The sequence below is a fragment of the Giraffa tippelskirchi genome, chromosome 9 (assembly GCF_054371585.1).
Source record: "Giraffa tippelskirchi isolate mGirTip1 chromosome 9, T2T-mGirTip1v1.2.pri, whole genome shotgun sequence".
NCBI classification, from domain to species: Eukaryota; Metazoa; Chordata; class Mammalia; order Artiodactyla; family Giraffidae; genus Giraffa; species Giraffa tippelskirchi.
In genome coordinates, this window is record NC_137283.1 from 131,267,337 (window position 1) to 131,285,880 (window position 18,544).

The following is an 18,544-nucleotide window of genomic DNA, read 5'->3' on the forward strand; positions in this document are numbered from 1 at the left end:
GACAGCTTTTTTTTGAGTTCTGTACAGAGCCACCCAGGTCCCAAGGAAGAGATCTCCCAGACGGTCCTGGAAAAGGTGATCCCAACCATCATTAGCCAGTAGGGCTGACACGTGTATTTTTTAATCCACTTAAACAACAGTCTAGGAATCACATAAGTAAAATCACTCCTTCAGGAGGATGACAAACTAGCCTACAAAACAACCCAGGTGAATTGAAGCGACAATACTGTTTTGCCTCTGGGACAATTCACAACATCTCTGAGAAGGCAGGTAAATGTACTAAAACCCCGTCTCTGAGCACAATTACAGGATGTGGCTTTTTCCCCTGAGTAAACCAGCCAGGATAGACAAGAAAGCATACAGGTTAAGAAGGTGTCTTACTTAGTTCAAAACTACTCATACTAGCATGTAAGGAGATACTTCTGAACCTCCCTTCTACATTTTTTGAAAGATATATAATACAGTAGAACAAAGTTGTAAGCAAGAGTAGGGTAGATTTACCACTTAATAGCTATGCGACTCTGAGCAAATGGCTTCACTTGCTGAAATCTCAATTTACTTATTTTTTTATTTACTTATTATTTACATACCTGCTATATGAATCAGGTATAGAACTTGCCGTGTATATATATACATACATACATACATATACACATATGTAAGTATGTATATATATATATGAAAGCATTATGTTAAATGAGATTGTGCATATGCAGTATGACTGAGACATCAGAAACTCAGTAAATGTTATCTAGTTTATTTTCAAAAAATCAAAGTACCAGAATTCCTCTTATGCTGTGCCATTCTGTGCATCGTCACTCAGTCGTGTCCGACTCTTTGCGACCCATGGACTATAGCCTGCCAGGCTCCTCTGTCCAGGGAGATTCTCCAGGCAAGAATATTGGAATGAGTTGCCATGTCCTCCTCCAGGGGATCTTCCCAACTCAGGGATCGAACCCAGGTCTCCCACATTCCAGGCAGATTCTTCACCATCTGAGCCACCAGGAAAGCCTCCTCTTTTACAAGCTCATTCCAAAACAAACTTGAATAAACAGAATTACTTCACTTCAAGAAAGGAATTTAAATATTCCTCATGTGTAAACCTCATGTGTCTTTTTTATAATTTTTTAAATGCCTATGGCTGAAATTCTCTCAAATAGGTTCCTCAGTTGTTTAAAACAGTCCCAAAGTTTAAAACTTCCAAAAATTGAGCTTGCAATAGCCATCATGACAGGGGTCTAATATTTTGAGTCCCACAAAATGTTTAAATAGTTTCTCTTAAAAATCAACTGGACTAAAAATCAACTGAAGGTATAACATACATCTATCATCAATAATGGTAACTAAATTAATTTTCCTGATGTGGAAATGATCTCAACATAACTAGCCAACGGCTTAGGTCTGATTTTATCACAGCACCCAGGAAGAAGCTGGGCAAAGACCAAGAATCATACAGAACAGCCTGGGTCAGCTGATGAAAGTAGAAGAAAATGATAGTTTTCTATCTTGCTAGTAGGTGATTTTAAAGCACTTCCTTATCTGTTACTTGAAAGAGAGATGCTGACCCAAACAATGATTAGAGATTATTCTCAAGGTACAAATCACAAAGAGCTGATGGATCAAGGGCAGGAGAGCAATCATGATTTTTTGTGAAGAAGTAGTGAACCCCTTTCGTACTGGAAAATAGCTTGGCCATTTTGTGAAGCTGGACCAAATATTGTCAGAAGAGTCAGTACTGAGAAACTAGTGAAAACAACCTGCGTTTCTAGTCATCCAATTGAGCTCTCACATAAACTGAACCAGAAATAAAATATTTTGGCATTAGGACTGAATGTAGTTTAAGAAGAGAAGCCAACTAATTGGCTTGGCAGAAGAAAAAAAACAAAAGACAATATACTGACACTAATTTTATCAACTGAAATTATTTATGGTACATAAATGAAAGGGCACAGTGGTAGCTAAATAATAAAAGCAAATAATCAATAATTTTTTAGCATAAAATAATACACTGAGAACTTCACATACATCTTTTTTTTTTTTAGCCTCAAAACAAGCCTGTAAGATAGGTATTATTTTTCCCCATTTTATAGAAAGCAAGGGCACAGAGTACAAACTAACTCACCCACGACTACCAAATAGGAAGAGCAATCAAAAATCCAGGCACAGCACTCCACAGCCTTAACCGTTATGCTATATTGCTTTTGTGAATGATTTTCCTAAAATTCAATTGGCCAAAAAGTGGGAAGAGAGAAAAGAATGGAAATAAAGAAACCCTTGCTAGAAAGAAACTGAATGAGGTAAAATTAAATGAGAGGCAGGTGGAGAAATAACGAAGGTACACCCAAAGCAACAGTACAGGCAGTGCTCTTCCCACCTGGGTGGTGTTACATCCTTGTAGAACAAGCACCCTAAGGAGAGCCGAGTGAAACTGTAAAAAAAAAAAAAAAAAAAATCCCACCATTGGCCAGGAGGTGTCGCTATTCCTAGAAGTGCGGGGTTCAATAGAATGCGTTCATAATATGTTGGGGCTGATTTACTGCATAAACCATGTCACCTCACCAGACTTGAAAGACAGGCTTGTCTCTGGGTGACCGCCACTGACACTCCAACCTCTGCTTAGGAGTGAAAGAATAAACGAAGATTTGGCATGCCACTTTTAACTGGCTGCCAATCCCAGGCTCTTCACTACCTACTCTTATACACACATTAACACTCTAAATCAAAATGATTCTTCTCCTCTTAAGTTTCTTCTTTGAAATGCCATTGCCAGAAGGGATTTCTCTAAGAAGAATGTGCTGTATCACTGCCAGGGCACAGAGAAGTTGGAATTAAGGAAACAGCTGGCTGCCTGCCACGGGCAGGAACAAAGAACACAGAACGAGTCAGCATTCATCTCTCTACCTCTACCCAGCTAACTACCACTAGCTCTCTCCATCTGCCTTTATCTTACCTCCTTTGATTCGAGGATCAAGTCAGAGAGCTGTTGCCCCACCTCAGACGCAATGCATTATCAATTTACAAAAATATATGAACAGTGAATGAGGGCTGCCCCAGGTACCAAATTAACCTGAGAAAAGTCTGAAGAAAAAGGACATATTGAAACAGGAAGGGAGCGGGGCACAACCTTTAAAAGAATGACATAGCCCGAAGACATGACATAAACTGATGAAACCAAGCAGGTCCAAGAGGGCAGAGGAGGGGACTTCCAGTAGACCTTAGCCTAAGTAAAAGCTCACTGCTACACATCAGAGAGCTAAATGACACCCCCACAGGCGCCATTACAGTTCCAAAGCCAACCATAAAGGTCAAAAAGTGGGCAGTGGCCAAATTCCTGAAAATCTCAACCCCTTCCCCAAAATAGCTGGAATACTCCTCCCATTCATTACCCTATGAAATTCAGTTCAGTTCAGTTCAGTCGCTCAGTAATGTCCGACTCTTTGCGACCCCATGGACTGCAGAATGCCAGGCTTCCCTGGTCCATCACCAAATCCGGAGCTTACTCAAACTCAAGTCCATCAAGTCAGTGATGCCATCCAAACATTTCATCCTCTGTTGTCCCCTTCTCCTCCTGCCTTCAATCTTTCCCAGCAACAGGGTCTTTTCAAATGAATCAGTTAGTTCTTCGCATCAGGTGGCCAAAGTATTGGGGTTTCAGCTTCAGAATCAGTCCTTTCAATGAATATTGATGACTGATTTCCTTTAGGATTGACTGGTGTATCTTGTTGCAGTCCAAGAGACTCTCAAGAGTCTTCTCCAACACCACAGTTCAAAAGCATCAATTCTTCGGTGCTCAGCTTTCTTTATAGTACAACTCTCACATCCACAAATGACTACTTGAAAAACCATAGCTTTGACTAGACGGACCTTTGTTGGCAAAGTAATGTCTCTGCTTTTTAATATGCTGTCTAGGTTGGTCAAAACTTTGCTTCCAAGGAACAGTTCAGTTCAGTTCAGTCGCTCAGTCGTGTCCGACTCTTTGCGACCCCATGAACCACTGCACGCCAGGCCTCCCTGTCCATCACCAACTCCCTGAGTCAACCCAAACCCATGTCCATCGAGTCGGTGATGCCATCCAGCCATCTCATCCTCTGTCGTCCCCTTCTCCTCCTTCCCTCAATCTTTCCCAGCATCAGGGTCTTTTCCAATGAGTCAGCTCTGCGCATCAGGTGGCCAAAGTATTGCAGTTTCAGCTTCAACATCAGTCCTTCCAATAAACAGCCAGGACTGATCTCCTTTAGGATGGACTGGTTGGATCTCCTTGCAATCCAAGGGACTCTCAAGAGTCTTCTCCAACACCACAGTTCAAAAGTATCAATTCTTCGGCGCTCAGCTTTCTTTATAGTCCAACTCTCACATCCATACATGACCACTGGAAAAACCATAGCCTTGACTAGACGGACCTTTGTTGGCAAAGTAATGTCTCTGCTTTTTAATATGCTATCTAGGTTGGTCATAACTTTCCTCCCAAGGAGTAAGCGTCTTTTAATTTCATGGCTGCAGTCACCATCTGCAGTAATTTTGGAGCCCAGAAAAGTAAAGTCTCTCACTGTTTCCATTGTTTCCCCATCTAATTGTCATGAAGTGACGGGACCGGATGCCATGATCTTAGTTTTCTGAATGTTGAGCTTTAAGCCTACTCTTTTGCTCTCCTCTTTCACTTTCATCAAGAGGCTCTTTAATTCTTCTTTGCTTTCTGTCATAAGAGTGGTGTCATCTGCATATCTGAGGTTATTGGTATTTCTCCCAGCAATCTTGATTCCAGCTTGTGTTTCTTCCAGCCCAGTGTTTCTCATGATGTACTCTGCATAGAAGTTAAATAAGCAGGGTGACAATATACAGCTTTGACGTACTCCTTTCCCGATTTGGAACCAGTCTGTTGTCCCTTGTCCAATTCTGTTGCTTATTGACCTGTACACAGTTTTCTCAGGAGGCAGGTCAGGTGGTCTGGTATTCCCATCTCTTTCAGAATTTTCCACAGTTTGTTGTGATCCACCCAGTCAAAGGCTTTGGCATAGTCAATAAGGCAGAAGTAGATGTTTTTCTGGAACTCTCTTGCTTTTTCCATGAACCAAAAGATGTTGGCAATTTGATTCTGGTTCCTCTGCCTTTTCTAAATCCAGCTTGAACATCTGGAAGTTCACGGTTCATGTACTGTTGAAGGCTGGCTTGGAGAATTTTGAGCATTATTTTGCTAGAGTGTGAGATGAGTGCAATTGTGCGGTAGTTTGAGCATTCTTTGGCATTGCCTTTCTTTAGGATTAGAATGAAAACTAACCTTTTCCAGTCCTGTGGCCACTGCTGAGTTTTCCAAATTTGCTGGCATGTTGAGTGCAGCACTTTCAGAGCATCATCTTTGAGGATTTGAAATAGCTCAACTGGAATTTCATCACCTCCATTAGCTTTGTTCATAGTGATGCTTCCTAAGGCCCACTTGACTTCACATTCCAGGATGTCTGGCTCTAGGTTAGTGATTACACCATCATGGTTATCTGGATCATGAAGATCTATTTTGTATAATTCTTCTGTGTATTATTGAAATTACTCACCTTTACAAAATTTACTGACAACCCCATATCCTGCTGCCTCTTGCCTTCCAAGATGGGCCACACTCTGTCTACGGAGTGTGTATCTCTCTGAATAAAACTTTCGCTTTACTGTGGCTTGCTCTTGAATTTTTTCCTGCAAGAAGCCAAGAACCCACTCTTGGTGGCCATCCCAGAGACTTGCCTGAGACCTGGGATATGAACATCCTCTCACACCCTGCTCTCCTTCCTGCAACTTATGGCTCTAAAACTGAAATGTGAACAAATTACCAAATACAAGTACCATCTCTTAAGCTCTTAGTGATCAACCAGCTGCTTTTGAATTAATTATTAAATAATGGCTAGCATCTACAGAGCTCCTACTTTATGTAGGGTATACAATAAACACCTCCCAAAGAAAAAATAACTTAAATATGGCCATATAATTAGGAAGCTATGGGTCAGTATTCCAATCAGATTTCCAAATCTCAGGTTCTTTCCAGTATATAATTGATGCCATGCAGAGCCCTGTAGGGCTCCTGGGCACATGGCCTTCCTGTGTCCCGCATTTCTTTCGTTATAGGAAACTGCCTTCATTCACCTCCATGACCTTCCCTAAGTTCCAATGGGCAGATTCAATGTGAGACCAGGAAGAAACAGTCAACAGCACCCTTGGGGCAAGTTTCTGTTTCCCCATCAATGGATGAACACAACAGTATCTCTGATTTGTTTTGCAGATACTGTAAGCCCCTCCAGGTGGAAGAAGTTATGGTATGCTGCCCACAAGCGAGTAGATCCCAGACCAGTTAAACCTGAAGGTTGATGATGCTGACTTCTACTTACCTACCAGCAATGCATCAGAAGAATGTCCACGAGCTGATCATGCCCTCTTTTACTATAAAACTTGTCACTATCTTCCCCAAATTGGGACACTTGGTTTCGAGGGCATCAGCCCACTGTGTCCCCCTTTGCCTGACAAAGCAATAAAAATATCCGTTTCTACTTCATCCAAAACTCTGTTTCCAAGTTTTGATTCGACACCAGTGTAGAGAGAAGCTGAGCTTTCAGCATCACACAATGACATATTTATATTACATGGGGCACACTGAGATTTGCTTACAAAGTTCTTAGCAGCAATCAAGGACTTATTTTTAATTTTAATTCTTATTTTAAAAATAAGAAATATTTCTTAAGAGATCAAGACTCCAATAAATGGTGGTAAAGTTCTTTACTAAACACGAATTGACTGGGAGAGAAACAACAGTTGAGCAATTATGCATCTTTCCACTATCCTCCTACTTCACAATATTTTACAATTAAATTGCCCAAAGGGCATGGGGAGGCGATTATGAAGGAACAAAGTAGATAAACATCATTTTTCTATAAAACTACAAATTAAACAGCACCAAAACTCTGATTAACCAGTGAATTCCCAGAGCCATGATAAATTCTGTCCATGGCAAGTGGTCAATATATTTTTTTAATAAAAAATTAATTAAGAAAAATGAAAAACTGTTCACAGTGATATAATTTAAAACCATCAGCCTTAATACATAGGGCTAATTCAACCTTGAAAGAATTATAATAGGTTTACAATAATGAATTCTCCTTTAACATCTTTTGATTTCTAATATGATTTCAGGATTCTAAAATCTATGCTTTAGGGTAAAGAGAAAGTATGGGGGGGGAAAAAAAGCCAAATAGCCAAGAGTAAAGTACACACTGAATGACAGGGTCTAGGAGCCTGCAAATGATTACATGCTGTTCCTAATTAGTCTTACAAATGTTTGAGAATTAGTCTGTTGAAAGTAAAAACCCACTGCAACCAGACTCTAAACATTACGGTTCCCAGAGTAGATAATTAAATATATTTGGCCTGTAATATACCTCAACCATGTGCTAATTCAAAGCTTTGCTTTAAACTGTGGTTCTGAATCTGATTTAAATTCTGATTCACATGAGAAGCAGAAGAAAGAGTAAGAAAAATGTCCCCATTCTATCTTTTGTTTTGCTTGGAGTTAGTTGGCTGTAGGCAAAATTTCAAAGTAATTTAAACTAGTCTTTGGCATCCTTTTACTTCCATTTCCTTGCAAAGCTCTTACTACCTAATTTTCAGATCTCCCAAGGGCTCTAAGACATCCCCACTGCAGGGAATGTGTAATGTCCTGCTTCATCTGAGGACTGAATGGTAGGCAACTGCCATATTCCCTCTTCCTTCCAATTCAAAACTTCTCCTTCATCTTAGGGCAACTCATTTCAGCTAAATGTTAAGAAGGAAACAATATAATCCAATTAACTCATCCCAAAGTATTGGAGCTTCAGCTTCAGCATCAGTCTTTCCAATGAATATTCAGGGTTGATATCCTTGCAGGATTGGTTTGATCTCCTTGCAGTCCAAGGGACTCTCAAGATATTCACTTAAAACAGAGGATACTACCAATACTTCGGCCACCTGATGTGAAGAGCCGCCTCATTGGAAAAGATGCTGATGCTGGGAAAGATTGAAGGCAAAAAGGAAAAGAGGGCAGCAAAGGATGAGATGGTTAGATAGCATCACTGACTCAATGGACATGAACTTGAGCAAACTCCAGGAGACAATGGAGGTCAGGGAAGCCTGGCATTCTGCAGTCCATGGGGTTGCAAACAGTCGGACACGACTTAGCAACTGAACAAAATACAACAAAATAGAGGATATATATGCATGTTTCAAAATTCTTTTTAAATTTTGAATATAGTGAAAATTTCCTCTTCCACAGGTAACTGCAATCATTTATCTTATGGATTCTTCCTAAAAAACAATTTTTATATGTATGTATGTGTGTATGAAAGCAAATGGGAATACACTTTGTTTTCTCTCTTATTTAATAAAAAAGCCAACAAACTATACATGTTCTCAGGCACCTTTTAAAAAACTTTTTTTTGATCTTTAATAAAGTGTGTTGAACACCTTTCCATATTAGTATATAATGGACTGCCTCATTATATCATTTTTTAACAATTGGGAAATATTCCCACTGTATAAATGGACTATAATTGATTCAAGCAGCTCACTATTGTTAGACATTTAGTTGCTTTTCAGTCTTTCATTATTAAAAACATACTGCAATGAACACCATGTACATAGATAATTTTAATAAATTCTCAGAGGAGCTGCTGTTGGATATACTCATCTGTATCAGGGGCTTCCCAGATAGCACAATGGTAAAGAATCTGCCTGCCAATGCAGGAGACACAAGAGACTCAGGTTCTCTAGGTCAGGAAAATCCTCATGAGTAGGAAACGGCAACTCAATTCAATGTTTTTGCCTGGAAAATTCCATGGACAGAGGAGCCTGGCAGGTTATAGTCCATGGGGTCACAAAGAGTTGGACAGGACTAGGCAACTGAAAACACACACACGCAACACATCTGTATTTGATGGGCATTGCTAAATTATCCTCTATGGTATATGTTCCAACTTGCAAACCAAACAACCACATGTAAGGCAATGTCTGCTTCCAAAACCTTTGCTAACAAAGCAAAGGACATCTGCCAATCTGATGGGTGAAAAAAGTAGCATTTCTCTATACTTTTAATTTGTATATCTTTATTATAAGGGTAACTGAGCATCTTTTCATCTATTTAAAATTTGTATTTTTCTATAAACAGTTTATTCACATCCTACCTACAATAGGAATTTTAGGTAGCCACTTAAAACCCTAAAAGGTAGTTGTTTTTTAAAGGAGAGAATCACCCACATTAGTCCTTAAGTGGTACGTTTCGGAAAACATGAATGAAATAAAACTTCAGCAGTGCAAGGAGAACAGGCTCACTGGGCAGAATCATCAACAAAGAGCTAAGTCAGGCTGGCCTAGGTATTCTGCAGTGCTCTTTAAAGAATAAGAAAATCAAAGGTTACAAAAATAATTCAACTGATAAAAAGCCCTTATTTTCATACTGTTCACACTGTTCATCCAAGTCTATGCCTCGACCACTAATGTTGAAGAAGCTGAACGATTCTATGAAGACCTACAAGACCCTTTAGAACTAACACCAAAAAAAGATGTCCTTTTCATCATAGGGAACTGGAATGTAAAAGTAGGAAGTCAAGAAACACCTGGAGTAACAGGCAAATTTGGCCTTGGAGTACAGAAGGAAGCAGGGCAAAGGCTAATAATAGAGTTTTGCCAAGAGAATGCACTGGTCATAGCAAACACCCTCTTCCAACAACACGAAAGAAGACTCTACACATGGACATCACCAGATGGTTGACACTGAAATCAGATTGATTATAATCTTTGCAGCCAAAGAAGGAAAAGTTCTATACAGTCAGCAAAAACAAGACGGGGGGCTGACTGGGGCTCAGATCATGAACTCCTTATTGCCAAATTCAGACTGAAATTGAAGAAAGCAGGGAAAACCACTAGACCATTCAGGTATGACCTAAACCAAATCCCTTATGATTATACAGTGGAAGTGACAAATAGATTTAAGGGACTAGATCTGATAGACAGAATGCCTGAGGAACTATGGATGGATGTTCATGACATGCTACAGGAGACAGGGATCAAGACCATCCCCAAGAAAAAGAAATGCAAAAAAGCAAAATGGCTGTCTGAAGAGGCCTTACAAATAGCTGTGAAAAGAAGAGAAATGAAAAACAAAGGAGAAAAGGAAAGATATTCCCATTTGAATGCAGAGTTCCAAAGAATAGCAAGGAGAGATAAGAAAGCCTTCATCAGCGATCAATGCAAAGAAATAGAGGAAAACAACAGATTGGGAAAGACTAGAGATCTCTTCAAGAAAATTAGAGATACCAAGGGAACATTTCATGCAGAGATGGGCTCAATAAGGACAGAAATAGTATGGACCTTACAGAAGCAGAAGACATTAAGAAGAGGTGGTAAGAATACACAAAAGAACTGTACAAAAAAGATCTTCACGACTCAGAAAATCATGTTGGTGTGATCACTCACCTAGAGCCAGACATCCTAGAATGTGAAGTCAAGTTGGCCTTAGGAAGCATCACTACGAACAAAGCTAGTGGAGGTGATGGAATTCCAGCTGAGCTATTTCAAATCCTCAAAGATGATGCTGTGAAAGTGCTGCACTCAATATATCAACAAATTTGGAAAACTCAGCAGTGGCCACAGGACTGGAAAAGGTCAGTTTTCATTCTAATCCCAAAAGGCAATGCTAAAGAATGCTCAAACTACTGCACAATTGCACTCATCTCACATGCTAGGAAAGTAATGCTCAAAATTCTGCAACCCAGGCTTCCGCAATACGTGAACCATGTACTTCCAGATGTTCAAGCTGGTTTTAGAAAAGGCAGAGGAACCAGAGATCAAATTGCCAACATCCACTGGATCATCGAAAAAGCAAGAGAGTTCCAGAAAAACATCTACTTCTGCTTTATTGACTATGCCAAAGCCTTTGACTGTGTGAATCACAATAAACTGTGGAAAATTCTGAAAGAGATGGGAATATCAGACCACCTGATCTGCCTCTTGAGAAACCTGTATGCAGGTCAGGAAGCAACAGTTAGAACTGGACATGAAACAACAGACTGGTTCCAAATAGGAAAAGGAGTTGGTTCCAAATAGGAAAAGGAGTATGTCAAGGCTATATATTGTCACCCTGATTATTTAACTTATATACAGAGTATATCATGAGAAACGCTGGGCTGGAAGAAGCACAAGCTGGAATCAAGATTGCTGGGAGAAATATCAATAACCTCAGATAACCTCAGATATGCAGATGACACCACCACTATGGCAGAAAGTGAAAAAGAACTAAAGAGCCTCTTGATGAAAGTGAAAGAAGAGAGTGAAAAAGTTGGCTTAAAGCTCAACATTCAGAAAACTAAGATCATGGCATCCAGTCTTATCACTTAATAACAAATAGATGGGAAACAGTGGAAACATTGGCTGACTTTATTTTTCTGGGCTCCAAAATCACTGCAGATGGTGATTGCAACCATGAAATTAAAAGACACTTACTCCTTGTAAGGAAAGTTATGACCAACCTAGACAGCATATTAAAAAGCAGAGACATTACTTTGCCAACAAAGGTCCGTCTAGTCAAGGCTATGGTTTTTCCAGTAGTCATGTATGGATGTGAGAGTTGGACTATAAAGGAAGCTGAGCACTGATGGATTGATGCTTTTGAACTGTGGTGTTGGAGAAGACTTTTGAGAGTCCCTTGGACTGCAAGAAGATTCAACCAGTCCATCCTAAAGGAGATCAGTCCTGGGTGTTCATTGGAAGGACTGAAACTCCAATACTTTGGCCACCTGATAGGAAGAGCTGACTCATTCGAAAAGACCCTGAGGCTGGGAAAGTTTGAGGGCAGGAGGAGAAGGGGATGACAGAGGATGAAATGGTTGGATGGCATCACTAATTCGATGTACATGAGTTTGAGCAAGCTCTGGGAGTTGGTGATGGACAGGGAGGACTGGCATGCTGCGGTTCATGGGGTTGCAAAGCGTCGGACACAACTGAGCAACTGAACTGAACTTGTTTTCATGCCAGGAAGGACCCGAGTTCACACTCAAGGGTCCTTCCAAAGACCAGTGCTGGCCTCCCTACATTAAGACCTTACTTATCTCTTCTAGACAACCCAGAAAAGCATTAATCTATATTAGCTTAGCAGTCAGAACTACGTTCCATGAAAAAAAAATAATTAATGTATAACATAATTAGTTTCTCCCCAGAAAAGGTTAACAAGATAGATTCACTAATATTGGCCTCCTAAAAGGTAATCACAGATTAGCAATTTAAGTAGACATATATAGCGTGGTTACACATGAAAGCTAGGCAGCTAGTGCTATTCACTATTACAGTAATAAGAAAAGTTAAGAAAGCACAAATGATCTGTATCAGCATCCTGAAGAGAAGCCAGCAGAAAAGAATATCTAGTAACTCAGTTCAGAAGAGACTACAGCCACCACTAACACTCAGTAGCTACTCACATCTAAATAACAAGCATAACTAATCCTTCAGTCCTCAGATTTCCAAATCCAGATCAACCAAAGAATAATCAAAAGTCAAATCTCAGGTACTGAAAAGTTATTTGAACAAATAGCAAAAAAGACAGAGATGAATACTAATAGACATGTCCTCAAAATACTATGCTATTTACAGGCTTCCCTGGCAGCTCAGATGGTAACGAATACACCTGCAATGCAGGAGACCTGGGTTCAATCCCTGGATCAGGAAGATCCCTTGGAGAAGGAAATGACAAACCAAACCAGTATTCTTGCCTGGAGAATCCCATAAACGGAGAAGCCTGGTGAACTACAGTCCATGGAGTCACAAAGAGTCTGACCCAACTGAGTGACTAACATGCTATTTACAATTCTGAATAGAGATGTAGATTTGTGAATGGCAAAAGTTAGTTCTGGAACCATAAATAAATTAAGCAGGTGGATTTTCCTCACTAAATCCTCTTTCCTGCCAGATAAAAATCCTTCTATCCTTACTGCCACAGTCACCTCACTTTTCTGTACACTGTCTACCCCCTTTTGTACTATATCACTTTTGTAACACTCTCTTCCATTATTTTATCTCTGTTTTTTATCTCTTTCATTCCTTCAACATTGGTGGGACCACAGTGTGCAAGGAATATATAGTTTAACAACCTACCTCCCTCCTTTTCTAAGGCCTCCCAAATCACCTCAGTTAAATAACATTCCAAGTAAATAAACATTTGCTTGTTATCAAATGCAGCTTCATACCAAGCCCTTTGGCCTCCTGCCCACAACCACATGGCCACCCATAAGTCTCTTCCTTGTAGAAAATAGGGCCAACAGTGCCCATAAAACACACCCAGTTGTTTTTAACCCCAGATACTTGTACCCTACCAATCACTTATATCATTTCTCCTATGAGATTCCAAGCAACAAAAGTGTGTCTTCATACATAGCAAAAATAAATGCATTTGAACAAAAACTGTGCCAAAATGGTAGGGCCATCTCTTACTATGTACAGAGATAGAATAACTGAAGACAGTCACAGGCACATAAACGGTTACCAGAGTAATTTATTCATTGATTGACTTTCGCATTTTCATGGCTCTAATTAGCATAGGCAGTACATTAACACAGTGTCTAAGAAGTAACGATCAGGAGCTTAATGACTGAGAAGAAAACTCAAGATTTATTGTAAAAGCAATTCAAATTCTGATAGTATTCGTAAGTAGCACACAAATGTATATTTTTAGCAGAATTCTAAAGCTCAAAACTTCAGAAGTCAGTCACAATTTTAAAATAAAGATGGCAAACCAAGTGATAATAACAACATAACATAGCAAGAAAAAGCTACATCCCACAAAGGAAAAATATAAGAAACAAATAGAGGGACTTCTCTGGTGATCCAGTGGCTAAGACTCAATCCCTGTTCAGGGAATTAGTGCCACAACTAAAACCTGTGCAGCAAAATAAGTAAACAGTTTTAAAAAGAAGCAAATAAATTAATTTCTTTAAAATGGTGGCAGAGAAAAACATTTTGGTCATTCTAAAAGAAAAATGGATAATTTATGTTTTGTACTTTGTATTTTAATAAGCTCAGTCTAAGTCATGGATAAGCACCATAGTTGAGTTAAACATGGCCATTATGAATCCCCAAGGACATCAAACTAAAATTTAAATTTGAAGAGATAATGGCCTTCCCAGTTTGAGTTAAGCAGATGTGGCCAGGAAAGCAGGAGAATAAAAAGAGAATGATGTAATGAAAAACTCAGAAAATAGCTTTCAAAAGAGCTTGTTGATAAAAGAGTATTACCCAAGTATTGTCTACTCAAAAAACAGAATTTCCTCCAAAGCCAGGACTTTCACATACCACTTAAATGGGCATTTAATTATTAACAGAAAAAACAAGAACTTGAACTTAAATTTTTCATATGTAAAGAATATTTTGCTAGACTGCTAAGAAAATTTATATATATATGTATGTATGTGGCTTAGTCACCTCAGGCAGGTCTGACTCTTTGCAAGCCTATGGGCTGTAGCCCACCAGGCTCCTCTGTCCATGGGATTCTCCAGGCATGAATACTAGAGTAGGCTGTCATGCTCTCCTCTGGGGGATCTTCCCTACACAGAGATGGAACCCGCATCTCCTGCTTTGCAGGTAGATTCTTTACCGCTGAGCCATCGGGGATGCCCATATATATGTGTGTGTGTATATATGTATATATATTATATATATAAAATATGTATACACATGAGAGTTGGACATGACAGTGACTAAATCATCACCACCACATATATATATATGATTTATGTATGTGTGTGTGTATATATATATATATGTATGTATATACAATGTATATATAATTTCTGGCACATACTGATGCTCAAAAATGAAAGCTCTTTCCGATTAAAAATTGAAAGGCTAAGAATAAAAATGCATTACATGAACAGAGATCTATTTACATTATACATTTTTTTCTTCCTAACATGCGGCCGACTTGTAGAAACCAAATGCAACAGGTATATAACATTTACATATCCTAATTTTTAAAAATGTTTTGAAATTTTTGGCTTTGCCTTAGGAATATATACTGATGTTTATATTATCATACAATTCCCTAGTGAGAAAAATCATATTAATAATAAGATTGTCTAATTTGAGAGAGGTCCCCAAATAATAACAGTCAGACAAGTAATACACGCCTCTCTTCCTCTGTGTTTCAAAATTGAAAAGCAGTTGACCTTGGGATAGTTGCCAGAAACCTCCACGTGAAGACTGGCCTAACACGTCCCATCTTGTCGAGGTTAAGACTAGGCACGTTTCCCTTGCTTAGAATCCTAGGCTGGCCTCTCATCAAAAAGACACGTTAACTGAAGGATCAGAACAGAAAACAAAACAAAAAAGTCCCACAGATCTCTCTAAGTAATGCTGATGAACTCACGTATGACTTTGCAACCTGTAACTTCTCAATAATGTCCTGAGTTATCTGGCTGGATAAGAGATTTTCAAATAAACAAGAGAAAATGGGTAAAAAACCTCTTACAGAAAACTCCCTCAATTAGCAATCACCTTCATTTAGCAGCAGCACCTCCACTATGCCAGCTGCAGGGGAAATTAATTAAATTTAATAGAAGCCACGGGGGAAGTAATTAAATTTAATAGAAGTCATGGATTCCAAATGAAGATAAACTGTATTTGTAATCAGACCTACTGTGTCACTTATTCACTTCCCGGTTTAAAAACGCTTGAGCCAAACCACCTTCCACAGGAACACTAAGTTACCTGGAATCACTCCCTCATTTTAACTTCAAAACGTAAAATGATTGATGCAGTATGCTATAGAAAGCATCCCTAAATTTTTTGAAGCTTTTTTTTTTCAAAATAAAAAAATCTGCACCACCATAACATGTCAATTACGTGTAAATGAGCTGATCGGAATTACACAGAAGCCATAGCACAGACAAGCAGTAATGAAAGGTTGGCATGTTTGCTTTGGGAAGGAAAACTAGCGGCCCATTCATCTAAATGCAGTTATGTTTCAATTTAACTAAATTACAAGGTTTGAAATTAGCAATGCTTCAAGCGCTCCGGGCTACCGCTCCCACCAGAACACTTCATCTTTAATACCTGCTCTGGCTTGCAAATAAAACTAAGGAAAACAGTAGGGGGAAATGCTCAAAACATATTTTTAACAAAGGTCTTTTCTAACAACTACAATCTTATGATTTTTTACCCCTTAGAAAATCTAAAGCTTAAATGAGACAAAGCTAAGTAATAATCAATTCTTTTTGTTTTTTTTTAACTGCGTGCTCTATGCCTAGTTATTTAAATATTTATCTTTCTTATGATGATAAAATGTAAGCTCCCTAAGGACAAAGATAATTTCAGTTGCTTACCTCTAAAACACAGCACAGCACTGTGTACATAGTGTGGGATTAGAAAATATTTATTATTCCACTTTAAAGGAAAAGAATTGGACAGCATTACTTTCTACAAAATCAGTACCAATAGTACCTTGAGCAGGCAAGCTTCTCCTGGTTAGGAGCACAGGGCTAGGCAAGAAAGCCAAGATTTCCACCTAACCAGGGAAATAAGAAAGTTTATTTTTTGAGTTATTATGAGGTCTAACTCCCATGAGATTTGTTAAAGCAGTTTAAGACAAAAGAACAATGGCTAACATAAAACAAGCATCTACCATATGCCAGGCACCATGCTAAGCACTGTATATAGATTATTTCATTAAATGCTCACCAAAACCCAAAGAGTTAACTACTAGGTTTATCTCTCATTACAGTTGAAGAAAGTACAGTTTAGAGGAGTTACATAACTGATTCAAGAACGTAATAGCTAATTAATGATGGGATTAGGTTTGAACCAGGCTTAACCTATTAAGGGTGCTTGAAAGCATTGGAAAAACCTTGGCCGTTTTCTGTGTGCAGAATCAAGACTGTGTTCCTTAATGACAAGAAACAGACACGGTGCAAAAGCAAAGCCTCCCTTTTTACTTAGAAATATTGGTTCCATGTACATAAGAAAAGAGTCCATGACTCACTGAACATTTTTCTTCATCTTTTAACAAACACAAATATCTTGTTGACCTGGCCTGCACCTGGCCATTTTAGACACCCTTCTGTGTGTTTCTCCCTCATGGCACTTACTACATTATACTGAAATTACTCCCACTAGGCTGTGGACCAGTCAAGGATAAGGACCATGCCATTCACGCTAGCATCACCTGGGCCTGCCACATAATAGATGCTATAGATGCTATAAATTTTTGTGGACTAAACTAAGAACTATTCATTTTTTAATAACTTTGGTTCCAGAGGCCTAGAGAATCAATATATGATTGCTATTTATAAGGATTATATCATTTGAGTACATATAATTGCAGTTGGTCACTTGTTCTACACAGACTTTTCTGGTCTTTTCGTTTCTCATACTGTCTTCTCCATAAGGCTTTCCTGGTGGCTCAGCGGTAAAGAATCCATCAGCCAATGCAGGGGCCCCAGCTTCCACCCCTGGGTTGGGACGATCCCCTGGAGAAAGAAACGGCAACCCACTCCAGTATTCTTGGACAGTTCCATGGACAGAGGAGCCTGGTGGGCTACAGTCCATGGGACAGAGTTAGGCACAACTGAGTGACTAAACAACTTCTCCATAAAACTAAGATTTGCTGAACCCCCTGTATCTCTTCCTATTATAGAGTTCATAACACTTTTCCTCACTTACATTCCCCACTGTCTCCCTCTGTTAGACTATAAAGACCTTATCCTGATACTCTTTTATCTTTAGCCCCAGCACAGAGCATGGCATATATGAGGCACTAAATAATGACTGGAAATAAATTATTTATGTACGCAGCTCTTTAAGGTGCTAGATCTTTGCCATCAGGAATCAAAGGTGTTTCACTCTGTATGTTTGGAGTGTAGTAGGGGCAAGAAATTACAAATATTATTTACAACCTAAACTGTACTCATTAACCTAGCCCACAAAAATATTAACCAAGACAACATGAATCAAGAGAGGGTTTCACAAAATCTCATTCAGTACATAGTTGAAAACAAGTTCCTATAAAACACTTAATAAACGATTCCTTTATCTACATAACTTTGCATTATTAAAACACAGACTTATACCTATATTTCATTATTTCATTAGAATTTACTATTTTGGTCATTCCTGGTGTTTGATTATCAACCTATGGAAACTGTTTTAAGTTCTCATAAAACTTGAAAAGAAAATGCATTTTAAGCATTATTACTGTTAGAAGGACACTTCTCTCATTGTTTGAGCTAATACTTTAGTGTTGCTTTTATTCCCCACAGGGGAAACATGAAAGAAAAAGAGGGGAAAAAAAAAACAGAAAATAGTAGAAAGATTTACATACTCTGGTCTCTACTCTCAGGTTAAAATATATAGGTTTTTCCCTCATGGTACAATTTTTTAAATTGACTGTTAACCAAAATTAGGAATCAATATTTAATACTTTTGTGTAGATTAGACCCTATGTGAATGCAATAACTGAAGAAAAAAACACATTTACCCTTAACTTATTTTTGTCCACATACTT

General features: G+C 38.8%; 1 protein-coding gene across 11 annotated transcripts in view; it reads right to left on the reverse strand.

The window, feature by feature from the left end:
* PTPRK (protein tyrosine phosphatase receptor type K) overlaps positions 1-18,544 on the reverse strand; it is a 598,235-nt gene that overhangs the window by 504,406 nt on the left and 75,285 nt on the right. For 2 of the 11 annotated variants that reach the window (XM_081529100.1, XM_081529098.1), the window contains exon 2: positions 16,486-16,549. The exons of the other annotated variants lie outside the window; for them this stretch is intronic. The gene's annotated coding sequence lies outside the window, so the exon portion shown is untranslated. The remainder of the gene's footprint in view (positions 1-16,485; positions 16,550-18,544) is intronic. 11 annotated transcript variants of the gene reach the window in all.